At 39.7% G+C, this 13907-nt stretch overlaps 1 protein-coding gene across 3 annotated transcripts in view; it reads right to left on the bottom strand.

Annotated features, from left to right (window-relative positions):
• The window catches only part of OSBPL3 (oxysterol binding protein like 3), a 106310-nt gene that overhangs the window by 81072 nt on the left and 11331 nt on the right, over positions 1-13907 (bottom strand). The window contains exon 1 of one of the 3 annotated variants that reach the window (XM_063129012.1): positions 12877-12963. The exons of the other annotated variants lie outside the window; for them this stretch is intronic. The gene's annotated coding sequence lies outside the window, so the exon portion shown is untranslated. Of the gene's footprint in view, positions 1-12876; positions 12964-13907 lie in introns of those variants that run through there. 3 annotated transcript variants of the gene reach the window in all.

The raw sequence follows: 13907 nt of genomic DNA, 5'->3' as shown, positions 1-13907 counted from the left end.
AATAAAACAACCAACAGGTTAAAAACACAAATACAAAATACAGTATAAAAAGCACAACCAGGATAAAGGACCACACAAGTTCATTCACATCCAATATTAAGCTCTGACAATTTTCTCTTTTTTGGGGGGCAAGGAATTAAGCGAAAAACCCAGCAAGTCCCTTCTCATCTTGCCTTGCTTATTCCTTTGCTCCCATGTACATCATTCCCATCTTGCTTGAAGCTCAAATCAGCAGGTGGGATTTGGGGAGCAGGCAAGGTAATATTGCACATTTCCCTCTCTTCTTTACTTGCACACTTTCAGGTAACAGGGAAGGGAGAAGAGAGAGAGAGGTATGCATGCAACTTTATTCACAGGAAAATATATAGCCATTACCACTGAGAATGGCACCTTGACGATATTTTAACTCTTCTTTTAGCCTTTTAATTTAGCCTTTTAATTTAGCCTTTTATGGTTGTATAAGCTGCATTTTGTTTAATTTTATCCATCTTCTTAATGTTTTATGTGTTTAAATTGTTATCTTTGTTCAAAATATGTAAGCCTTTTACTGTTTTAATGATATTGTTTTTATCTTACAATGGTCCTTGGACCCAAGCAATAAAGTACTGATGATGGAGAATGGCAAATCATGGTACCTCCTGACAAGTAGATCTACTTGCAAATAAATGCTGCAGACCGATTATTGGTATAGCACACTAAAAAGCCATCTCCCAAATAGATCTCCCAAATAGATCACATGGAAGCATCCCTTCATGCTAATTCCAGTGGTATGCTAATAGGGGCAATGTTCCTTGAAGTATCGGCCTAGATAGAAATCATGAGCAATGTTGTGGTAAAGTTCATACTGTCACCCCATAAACCCTAAATCTAGATCCAACCCATTATAATTGCAAGGCTGCAATGTTGCTCATGATTGCACATGTTTTAATCCCCAAATCCAATACAAAATATGGCACGTGCGTGTGCACACACACATCACAGATTTGATATTAAATCCTTAGCTATATATACAGTTGAAGCAAATCCCAGGGACTTGTCCAATGCCGCTTGATGCTTTTGCCAAGCACTTCTTTTTGCCGTTTCACGCCATCAGCTTGCCGATTTGACAGTTTTCATAACACTAGTGCTGCCAACATTCATAGGTGAGTAAACAAGAGCGTTCCTTTTTTAATCCTGCAGTCAGAGTGGGCAGATGGGAGAGAACAATGAATGTAATCTAGAGAGAACATCATAGGAGAGAGACAGGGCTGTGCCATGAAGCAAGAATCCGTGGGTAGCAAGAGAACAATATTAATGTGACTTTAAAAAAGAGAACCCCTCCCTTGAAATCTGTATCAGCTGTAATTACACCCTGTGGGAGATTTTTAAAAAATTCTTCTCCAGTAACTTTTATTTCAACACTCACGATCACTTTCTCTACATTACTGCAGACAGTAGGACAACCTTCCCCAACTTGGCATCCTCCAGAGGTGTTTGACTACAACTTCCATAAACCCCTGTCAGCATGACTGGCTGGGGATGGTGGGAGTTGTAGTCAAACACTTCAAGAGGGTGGCAGAGAGAGGAAGCTTGCAGCAGGATATCAGCCAGTGTGCTGGTTGGAGTGTTGGGTGGGGGACTCAGGTTGAAGTCCCTACTCTCAGCCTAACCTACCTCACAGGGTTGTTATGAGGATAAAATAGAAAGGAGGAGGGCTGTCTGAACCGCCTTGGGTTCCTTGCAAGAGGAAAAAAAGGTTGTGCTATAAATGTTTTATTACATAAAAATAAATTTAAAATAACATTTTAAGGTTCTGTAGCACTGGATTTTGTTGCTTCCAATTTTCACTTTGAGGACATGTGGGAGAGTGGATTTATTTTTATATCAAACCCTATAAAATTAAAGACATCATGTTTATTTTAAACTTTGGGATTAGGTTTGTTTTTGATTTTTGTTTTACAGGGAGTCAAGAAAGGGAAGGAAGGAGATGTCAGTGATTTATTTACTGTTTTATACTGTATGCTTTTATCTGTACACCGCCCTGAGTTCTTATTGATATAGAGCGGGATATAAATGTTTTAAATAAATAAATAAATTTACCCCAAGTGGTTATTTATTTATTTCATTTCATTTTATACCGCTCAGTTGCCAGAGCTCTCTGGGTGATCCACAACAACTAAAACCATAAAATACAAGACAGTGAGATACAAAATAAAGGTTTAAAACTATTTATTCATTTGTTTATTTAAAACTACAGTATAAAATAATAAACAAATAGAAGCTAGCAGCAGTGCAAAGATTTAAGAAACAAAACCAGATATAAAACAAAAACTGAAAAATTAAAATGCTTGGGAAAATAAAAAGCTCTTCACTTGGCGCTGGAAAGAGCACTATGTTGGCACCAGGCGAACCTCTCTGAGAAGCTCATTCCTCAACCAGGGTGCCACAACAGAAAAGGCCCTCTTCTTTATAGGCACCTACCTCGCTTTCTTTGGCAGGCATTATCAGAGAAGGACTGCTGAAACTGATGGATGGATTATGGGAGAATAAAGTGAAAGTAGAGAACGCAGTGTAAAAACGTTTTTTTCAGTTGGCCTTTGAGAATTAATTACTGCTGAAGCCAGCTCTATTTTTCTTTTCTTTTTTTTCCTGTTCTGCTGCTTGTTATCGTGAGTTTTTAGTTTGCATGTATTCTTGTTTTATTGTTGTCAAGTGTTCTGAAGATTGATGAACAGCAGAAATACTTTGAACGAACAAGGAACTTCAACAAACTACTTGCCATAATATATATTTAAAAGGAAGTATAATTGGGTATTTTTATTAGTTTTTTATTTCCAACTTCTGGAAAGTATAAAAGCAGAGCACGGCAAACAATGAACTCTTGAAGAATTTCTCCAACATGTTGCAATCACCCTGGCACACCCAGCCACAGGCATTTGAAATACTTGCATTTTTAACTGCAGTTCAACCCTATTCAGGACAGAATGTTCAAAGTTGCTTATAGCCTACAGCAGTGGTTCCCAAAGCGGGCGGTGGGATTGCATAGGGGGCGTTTAGAGGCAAAGGGGCAGCAGGGGGCACTCGAGGTGGTCTTTTCCGTACCAGGAGTTTTGGTTACGGAAGGAAATTTCTGATCGCTATCCTGCACTATGGAGAGTGGTTCAGAAGCTCCTGGTTGCATTTCCAACATCATATTTGGTGGAATGTGGTTTTAGTGTGGTCTACCTACTTCTCTCCAAGCAAAGAAATTGACTCCAGATTACTAAATGTGGTGATTTAAGACTCATGTTAAGTGACTTTAAACCAGACATTGGGAAACTGGTATCACTTCATCAAGCCCATCCATCACATTAAGAATTTACAGAATAGTAAGGTGCTCTACCCTAGTTACTAAATGTGATATCTAATATTCTTGCTAAATGACTATCAGACTTTGAAAAGATGATATCACTGGATCAAGTTCATCAATTATGTTTAATTGAATAAACTAAAAAAAATGTAATTGGTTTTTGAATAAATATTCAATTAATTGTTACCGTTTTGAATTTTATTGTTATTATCTTCCTTAGTGGGTCGTTGAAAACCGCTATTCTGAATAATTATTTTTATAGTGTAGGATAGGGGGCACTGGGCATGAGTTTGTGGAACCAAGGGGGCGGTTACCAGAAAAAGTTTGGGAACCACTGGCCTACAGGGATCACTTGTGATAATAGATGGCTTGGTGGCATTAAAATTGGCTCCTTACATTTTGACTTTCTGAATTTGACAAAAACTGGTTCATACCTATGGGACACCCTAGCACCAAGCAAGGGATTTTATTAACCATCTCACCTTATACTTCACCCTGTTCCCAATAATAATGGTAGTAATGGGCATTACCACTACTCCAAATGGCAAAATCATAATTCTGTCTTGGAAATAAAAATTCATGAGTTAAGTAACTCATATTTTAAAATACTACTTGCTTTAGGTATCTGCAGTTGCATCTATTTTTGTTTGAAAACCCAATCTATATTTCAAGAGGGTGCAAAACAGAGTAGTTTACATGCTCACAGGTAAGCTCAAAAGGTTTGAAGCAGTAGGTGAAATACAAAACAGATTTAGGGGTTCATCAGACGAGCATTTTAACACATGCTTGCTACTGCTCACTCACAGTTATTCATGCGTCCTTTTGCCACCACTGTCTTTTAATCTGAGGGGTTTTTTTGGAAATGGAATGTGCTGCCATTTCCTGCTGTGTACAGGAAAAGCAGTGCAATAAAAATGGCCCCTGAATGGGTCGCGTGGTCTTTGTTTACTTCCTCTTTCTTCTCCGGGAAGAAAAATGAAGTAATGTGGGACAGGAGCGGGGATGGAGAAGCAACAGTAGGGAACCGTGATTTCCGCCGTTTTCTGAGAAAACAGAGAAAGATGCATTTCAAATTCTGATTGAACAAGCATTCTTTACTCTGGGATGGTATGAAAGAGACAAGGTAATTCTTGCACAGTTACAGCAGGGTTGGACAGAAGGGGGATTGGGATTTTTGGATGATTTTCAGTAGAGCACCAAGGGCTTCTGTCTCCCAGTAGCAACAAAAATACAATTTTCCTCACTAATCTAGGGTGCTGAAATGCCACAAATCTTGGGTCAAGCAAGAGTGGACTTTTGGTTGAAAGGATGGTGAGCCAAGTTCAGTTCTGGCACTGAAAACAAATAGGTTCAGAATGTGACCAGAGGCACCCTGTGCTTTAATTCCAAATGGTTCTGGTTGGTGGATCTTGGGATACTAGTAAATAACAAAACAAAGAAGATCTGATAAGCTTGAAATCTGTATGTTCCTGAGTTACAAGAATCTAGGAATTAAAAATCCAATTTCCAAAGTTATATCAGGGTCTTTAAGGCCAGCCTCTGATATTCCCAAGCACATTTCCTTAGAAAAAAAAAAGAGAAGGAAAAACTCCAACTGCATCTGAAACAGAGGCTGTGATACTATGTATGCTTGCACTGAAGTAAATCCCATTGAACATAGTGGGACTTACTTCCAAGGAAACATGCATAGAAAGGATTGCACTGTGAGCTTGCTTCCAGATGAAAGCTCCTAACCCTAGCAATCACTTTTCAATCTTTTTCTCATTAATAGATTTTCTGCATTAAGGAAAAAAGTAAGAGACACAGTCACGAATATCATAGAATCACAGAATAGCAGAGCTGGAAGGGGCCTACAAGGCCATCGAGTCCAACCCCCTGCTCAATGCAGGAATCCACCCTAAAGCATCCCTGACAGATGGTTGTCCAGATGGTTGTGGAAGACAAAGTTCTTAAGAGTCAGCTAGAGGTCAGAGCTTTGCTTTGAAACAATTCTAGCTGTGGGTGTGGGTGTAAAACTTTTTTAAAAAGTTTAAATCTGGACCGGTTGGGTGTTTTGACAGGGACTGATGGACCTAATGTGTAGAATAATAGGGAAATAGGCAAAATAATGTCTACTATCACCCCTTCCAATGCCAAGAACCCATTCTTTTTCTATGTAAAGGATGTAGGAACTTGTGAAAAGCCTGTCAACATGCATAAATTGTGTCATACTGCTCAGTCTATGTTAGGATGGACAGAAAATAGATCTCCAGATGTGTTCGATATCAACTTCTAGAATTGGCTGTGCTGACAGGGTCTTCTGGAAGCTGAAGTCCCAAACATCTGGAGATACATCTTCTGCCCATCCCTGTTCTAGGCAATTGCATCCTTACAGATCCATGAGTCAACACAGAAGAGATACACAGAGAAATATGATAGTCTTTATCCTAGCAAAACAGATTACTTTTAGGGGGCAAAGAAGCAGTTTGGCAAATCAGAATTTCAGACGGCTTTTGCATTTTCAGAATTGGAGAGCAAACATTGCTGCTGCTTCTCTCTCCCAAAATGCATTGTTAGGTGTAAACTGATACCTGCAAGGTCTACTATTGACTAATTCATTCAATCTGCAATCCCCATTTTGAGACTGGATGTATCTAAACTGCAGCCCTCAAGGCCACATCATCTGGCCTAATTCTGGGACATTTCTGTTTCTTTCCGACCTCCTATATTTTGCACCATCTCACCTGATGAAGAGTTCTGGAGAACTCAAAAGCTTGTCCATTTTTGTGGAATTTCGGCTAGTCCTAATCAAGGTGTTACCCAACTCAGTTAAATAAGTATTCATAAATTCACTAAGTTTCCCCCCACCCCAACACACACACAACTATCCCGAGGAAAGTAGGAAGAATGCTGGTCTCTTTTTTGGATGAGGAGGTGAGAAGGTTAATCCCCTTTGCCTACACACCCACAAAGTTGCCAAACAAGTTCTTCAGTGCTAGTTTCACAGAAACTATTATGTTAGCTGAATCTCAGAGCCAGATTTGAATGATCCAAATAAGGGAAAGAGGAGTATTTTCCATACTAACTTAGAATGTCCACAGGAGACCTCCAGGATCACCGACCAGTGGGAAATGCATATGTGCTCCAGTTGCATAATCTGCACACATTTTCCTCCAGGTGATGATATAATGGGCTCACCTGTGGGCCTTCTAAACAAGTGTGGGGGAAAGAACAGGAAGCCTATTTGCACTTCCTCTTCACCTGTTTTTTAGAACGTCCAAATATCTATAACTGATGTCATATCAGTCAAAAACAAATTTCAAATTGCCTATCATGAAACTCTCTCAGTGTCTTGATCAAGACATTAGATTTCAGCTGAACACCTTGCAGGTTTGGTGCCTGGTAATAATAATAATAACGGGGAAAGAGCTCAGTACATTAACAATGAAAACATGAAACACAGGAACACTGTTGATTTGGTAGTCCCCAAAGCCACAAAGCACATGACCTCTAAACCAGGACAATTAAAAAAGTTAGAACACATCAATGTCATTTAAAAACAACAACACATAATAGCAATCATAGCTACATCATCATGACATATGTTGAAATAAATTGTGTAAATAAATAAAAGCTCAATATGTATTTCTTTATTTCTATTGAGATTCAATAAAAATGTAACAAGCTTGTATTTTATAGACTTTATCTGCATTCACACAAAATGCTAAGCTAGACTTCTTCAGAATTGCTTGGTAACAGGTAAATATATTGGTGCAAGCTGCCTGATTGCTCCCGCTTAGCTACTCCTGCAAGTGGCAATGGCTCAACTAACCAAAACTTACCAGAATAGAAACGTTTGTCCAAAAATTATGTCCAAAAATTATGTCCAAACGTTTGTCTCTCCTGCTTGTCTCTCCTCTAAGAAGTCAACGTTTGAAGCCAAGGTTTGTAGCTGGCTTACAGATCCTGGCTTCTTAGAGGAGCGACAACCCAGGGTCTGGGTTTAGAGGCAAAGCTAAGCTTTTCTGCCCTCATAAATTTCTGATTAGTTTAGCTACTCTCACTCATAAGAGGAACCAGCTGGCACTGTGCCCAAACTATGGCTTAGCATTTTGTACTAATGTGGCCACTGTGTCATTAAACAATATATACGGTCTGCCAGTAACAGAAGCATTTTCAAAAGAGTTTAAAAAGGCTATTTGATTTCTCTCTAGAGACAAAATGTATAATAGGTTTGTAGGAGTTGCGTTGCGGAAAGCCAAAACCCAGTTTTAAAACAAAACATGGGTGCTTTCAAGTGAGGCACCCCACATGATAACAACAACTACAACAGAATACACTGTCCTGTTAATCTTATTTATCTTACCGGAAGATAAGTATCTTCAGGTTAGTTGGAAGATCTGTGTTCTAACCTGAAAATATTTATCTTCCATTGTATTGGTAACTCTGCTGATGAATGTTGCTAGGATTGTAGTCAAAACAGAGCTGCTGAGGAAAAAAAACAGAGGTAAATATCAGCATGCTGGGTGGAATCCCAAGGCTTGGAGTAGTACAAAAAGAAAGAAAAACTTTAGGGAGGAGAAAAAAGACTAAAGGAGGCAAACAAAGGACTAAAAGCCTAATGAGGACTGAGCATGCTCAGTAGCCAAAGAATGTAAGGTCAACATAGAAAAATAAAAACTGAACAGGTCAGCAGAGGGAGGGAAGAGAAGGAGTTGAGTGCCTTCTTGGGGAGGGAACATTTGGCTGAAACCATGAACAGGAACATTCCTTTTAGGAGAGAAGATTACACTGCAATATTTTGTTGCAGGTCTCATGTGTATTACTTTCCACTCAGCAACGTACAGAAATAAGTCACCAAAGAAGTTTTAGGGAACTTCTCAGTTGACCTCTCCCCCATCAAGGAAAAAAATGGCAGCTTAGAGACTCCTGAACAAACTTTCTATATGAAAAGAAACATAGAGGAGGAGTAGATTATTTGTTTTTCAATCACTCTCTTCCTCCAAAAAGTTCAGGGCAGGGTACATTATTTCTCCTTCCCCCACCCCCGCCCAAAAATTGTACACACACGAGAGTCAGTGTGGTGTAGTGGTTAGAGTCTTGGACTGGGATTCAGGAGATCCGGGTTCTAGTCCCCACTCGGCCATGGGAGCTCACCAGGTGACTTTGGGCCAGTCACAGTCTCTCAGCCCAACGTACCTCACAGGGTTGTTGTTGTTGTGAGGATAAAATGGAGAGGAGAAGGACTATGTACGCCACCTTGGGTTCCTTGGAGGAAAAAAGGCAGGACAGAAATGCACTAAATAAATAAATAAAATACTCACATTTTATCATGAGGGGTAATTTAGTTGGAAAGTATGTATGTGTGACCCAAATTATCAAATGAGGTTCTGAGCTAAGCAGGGTTTTGAACCAGGACACCCCCAAGTCTAAGGCCAACACTCTAACCACTATACCACAACTGGCTTTGTTGACAGTCTAATGGCCAAAGTTCCCAGCCAAATCAAGGTAACAAGAAAGGAGAAGGTATTGTTGTTGGAGGGATGACCAAATGACACACTTCCACGTGCTTGCATTTTAACATTAATATATTATTATAAACCTATAGCAACATGGAATACTTTTTAATTAGAGCACAAACATTTGAGAAAGAAGGAAATTCATTTCTATGGCTGAACTCCATCAAAAAGCCCTGCTCTTGGATCTCAATTCCTTCAACAAGCAATGAAATAATCGGTTGTCTCCTTCTAAATTATTCCTATTCCACACTTCTGCATTTGTAGGAGCTGATTAGGAAAACCCTAAAGAATTAGGCCTGCCCCCACCACCCAACATATGTATAAGGGGGGGAATTATTGATATAATAAAGGAATGTACTGGAACTGGTTTTGAATAAGGCACGGAGGCTAGATAAATTGTTTAAGCCAAGGTGAAATACCACGATTTACAAATAAGTTTCTTGGAACTGAAGAAACAAGTTTCTCAATCCAGACTTGAGATTCAGGTGGACTTTGTTACCAATATACGGACACGCTGGATAAGCAGTGGAGGCTGGTGGCTCCACTTTCGGTGGGGCTGTGATTCCATTCTGGGTTTCACTCAGAAAGAGCCAGAACTTTAAAGGTGTTATCCAAGAGGTCTTGTTAGTTCTTACTGAAAACCGGAATGGAATTACAGCCCCACTGAAATCGATGCCACCAGCCTCCATTATGCGTAAAAAAGTTATTTAAAGCAATTTGACTAATGAATAACTTACCAGGTTGCATGAACCCTCTAAAAATTGCATAAACAGCAATTTGCATAATAAGACTACATGGTAAGGCCTGGGAGCCTCCTTTTTATGTCCTGTATTGGTTTGATGATCTGATAATCTCCAACTCTTCTCAGTGCCAAATGTTCCTGTTGTAACTATTGTATTTCCTTTTTTCTTACCCGCAATCCAAAAGCATATTTTCTGATTGAGTGATTTCTTTAGTCCAGCACAATCTAAAGAGTCCCAAGACTGGACACGGGCTGCAGGGAAAAAAAACATTCCTTCCCCTATAAATCTACTCGGGTTTTCATATTCATACAAATATTACTTCAACTTAATACAGCCTCAATGGACTTTAGTGTTTGTTCCAAGTAAGGAGGGAGATCAGCATGAACAAATTTAAGAGAGAGCGATACTCCTATTCTTGAACCATTTGTTCATGGCAACGTTACCGGCCACCGTTTGTAAGGTGTGACTGTCTACCACAGAAATAAGAACAAGAGCCATGCTGGATCGTACCAAGGGTCCATCTAGTCCAGCACTTTGTGGCCAACCACCTGTCGACCAGGGACCCACAAGCAGGACACAGTGCAACAGCACCCTCCCACCCATGTTCTCCAGCAACTGGTGTACATAGGCTTACTGCTTCTGATACTGGAGGTAACATAGTCATCAGGACTGGGGGCCACTGATAGCCTTCTCCTCCAGGAATTTATCCAAACCCTTTTTAAAGCCATCCAAATGGTGGCTGCTCTGCCCCCCAATTCCAACACACACGCACCGCCACTTAAGAACATACAAAGAGCCCTGCTGGATCAGACCAAGGGTTCATCTAGTCCAGCATTCTCTTCCCACAGTGGCCAACCAGCTATTGACCAAGGACCCACAAGCAGGACACAATGCAACAACACCCTCCCACCCATGTTCCCCAGAAACTGGTGTATCTAGGCTTACTGCCTCTGATACTGGAGGTATTTTATTTATTTATTTATTTATTATTTTTATTTTATTTATTACATTTTTATACCGCTCAATGGCCGAAGCTCTCTAGGCGGGTCACAAAAATTAAAACCATGAAAAACATAAAAACAACCAACAATTTAAAAATACAAATACAAAATACAATATAAAAAGCACAACCAGGATAAAACCACACAGCAAAATTTGATATAGGTTAAAATATGAGATGAAAACAGCAAAGTTTAAATTCAAGTTAAATTAAGTGTTAAAGTACTGAGAAAATAAAAAGGTCTTCAGATGGCGACGGAAGGAAAACAGTGTAGGCGCCAAGCGAACCTCTCTGAAGCTCGTTCCATAACCGGGGTGCCACAGCAGAGAAAGCCCTCCTCCTAGTAGCCACCTGCCTCACTTCCGCACATAGCCATCAGGACTAGTAGCCAATGATAGCCTTCTCCTCCAGGCAAGTGAGTAATTTGTCTCCACAAAGCCAAACACAGCATGAATTTGAGATATTCTCACATAATTTACAATCGACGCCACCCTGAGATCCTAGTGATATAGGGCAGGATACAAATGTTTTAAATAAATAAATAAGAAAACAATAAGTGTAAACACTAACAATTTCCTTCTAGTCCAGAGTGTAGCTGTTGATTTGATGAAAAATAAATTCCAGCCACTGTGCATGTTACATCTGAAAGAAGCAAAGCTTCTTCATGCTTGCGCTTGCCTCTTTAGGGCAGGTGGGCAACCTTTTTTCTGTTGAGGGCCACATTCCCTCGTGGGCAATCTTTCAGGGCCACATGTCAGCAGCCAGGTGCCACCAGCCAGATTTTGGCAGAAAAATCTGCTCTTTCTGCCACCCGCCTTTTCTCCCTCTCTTTTCCTTCCCAGTGAGCTGCCAGGGAAAAAACAGATCACTCTTGCCAGAAATGTAACAAATCATCATCAACATCTGCAGAGGGCCTGTGAAATTAGGGCAAAGGTCAATTGGGGCCCTAGGGCCGCAGGTTTCCCGTTGCTGCTTTAGGATGTGACATATCGGCTGTATTCAGCGGTAATGCTAAATTATACTTTAGTGTTATAAGAATGAGCATAGGTGAGTCTTGGCTTTGTACTTCCCTCACCTCTTGTTCTCCAGTCCAGTCATGAAGAGAGAATGGAAGCTTTAGCTTCACTGCAACTTAGTGTGTCATTTGAAACGTAAACTGTGGTTAATTTTAACTATGGTTAATGAAAACAAAACAGCTTCATAAACTATGGTTTGAAGTTAGCTTGTTTACACTAGCTATTGTAAAGTTTAACCACAGTTTGTCCAGATTCAGGCAATGCTGCAAACTGTGGTTAATCTAACAAGGGAGCAAAAACTTCCCAACTCCTCTCCACAGCCAAGACAGGGGAGGAAGGTGAAGCAGGGAACGCACAAGCCTGAAGCCCAATGCAGCTCATCCTCATACACTAAGCTGTAGTTTAGCATTACATCTGAACCAGCCCGTTCTAGACTTGGTAGAGAGTTTGCAATTGTCTGAAATTTAAATTAGTTCTCCAATGAAATTTAAAGTAGTTTATCGTAACTTCTTAAGTCAGAAGGTGATGCAGAAGATCCTGCATAAGAAACTGACATTCATAGCTAAATCACATTTGTCATGGCTGAAGTAGAATATGACACAGAGAAAACAACTGCAAAGAGATTCAATGTGATTAGGAAGAAAAGCTTGTTGGGAGGGGAGATACATTACTAAAATCATTTCTACAAAGATTGTAATATACATGCAAACAATTGCAGAAATGAACTGCCAGTTAGCACTCCACTAGGTCATCACAAAAGGCATTTACAAAGCACCAGAAAGTCTGAAGTATTGGTCGTGTGTGTGTGTGTGTGTGTGTGTGTGTAATATATATATATATATATATATATATATATATATATATATATATATATAATATCTAAGCTGCCTGTAGCAGTTTTCAGTGTACCAAATGCTCTAGAGCAGGGATGGGCAGAAAGTAGCTCTCTAGATGTTTTGGATGTCAACTCCCAGCATTCCTGAACAATGGTCATACTGGCAGGAGCTTCTGGGAGTTGAAGTCCCAATCTTCTGGAGAGCTACCTTCTACCCACCCCCCACTGCTTTAGAGTTCTCATTTATTTATTTATTTATTACATTTCTATACTGCCCAACAGCCGAAGCTCTAAAGAGATACCACCCTACTAAAGGCCAACTTCATGAGTCTGTCAGAATTTGAAGCTAGAACCTCAACACATGCAAATGGAACACTTTTATCCACCACCCTAACAGCAGGAAGAAGAAAAGCATGACCAAACAAGAAGTTTCATTTCTTGAACCCAAGGACTTACTTTCTAAATCTGCAGAGGACTGCAAGACCGTCTCTAATGCCAAAATAGAGCCAACCTGTTGCTTATGTACACCCAATGTTCTCTGCTGAAATTTAGCATGTGATTCCACATAAGCCCTCAGATACAAATCAACAGATGAGTTTCACTAGGCCAAAGGGGAGAAAGACAGCAATGTTAAATTAATATTGCGTCCATGCAATAGTCACGCAGGGGGAGGTCCCACCCAAAACCTCCATCCCCATTCCCAAGAAAATTATACAAGGAAGAGCCTCTAAGATTAAACTCAAATAATCCAACAGCAAGCTACTGTTTTTCCAAACTACACCACCCATCTAATCCTGTTCAAGTAAGTAATCAAGTTTGTGGAGCAATCAGCATTTGGTAATAGAAGTTATCAATAATGATGCTAAGTAAAATTACATCAAACTGCAAGTAGAATCAGTATGATGTGGCAGCATCTGAAATCGTAGACACAATTTATTATTTTTCTTTTCCTTTTAAAAATTCTCTCATACTAGACTGTTGCACTCTTGGACAAATGTCAGTTTTGCAGTTAGTATGAGAATATTTCCAACAGATTAAACAACAAAGGCGGGGGGAAAAGTAGATGCAGTCATGGACCATAGAGAAATGTTAACAATACCTTGCTGATAGAAGACAAAAATGAAGATATTTAATGGAAGTTGTGTGTGCATACATATCTCACATAATTACATATGCATGCACAAACATTACACATGAGAAAAAGAAAATATAGATGGATAAAAGTATGTCTCAACTGTACAAAAGTTCTATTGCTTCCCTGTTCAAGCTTATCAGCTGAAAATCTGCTTACTTAAATCCTGGCTAATAAAATAATGAGCATTTTAGCTGTGCAAAATCCAAACTAAAATGATCCACTATTAACTGGAAGTTAATCTTTCTACTCAGTGTTCTCATCCCACCTTGACAGAAGTTACATGACTGCAAGCATCAAGCACAGTAAAGAATACAACTATCACAGCACTGTCAACCTTCTCTGTTCTTAACAT

This window comes from Elgaria multicarinata, chromosome 1 (genome assembly GCF_023053635.1).
Source record: "Elgaria multicarinata webbii isolate HBS135686 ecotype San Diego chromosome 1, rElgMul1.1.pri, whole genome shotgun sequence".
In the NCBI taxonomy this organism is placed as follows: Eukaryota; Metazoa; Chordata; class Lepidosauria; order Squamata; family Anguidae; genus Elgaria; species Elgaria multicarinata.
This window is presented reverse-complemented; position numbering and strand designations above follow the sequence as displayed.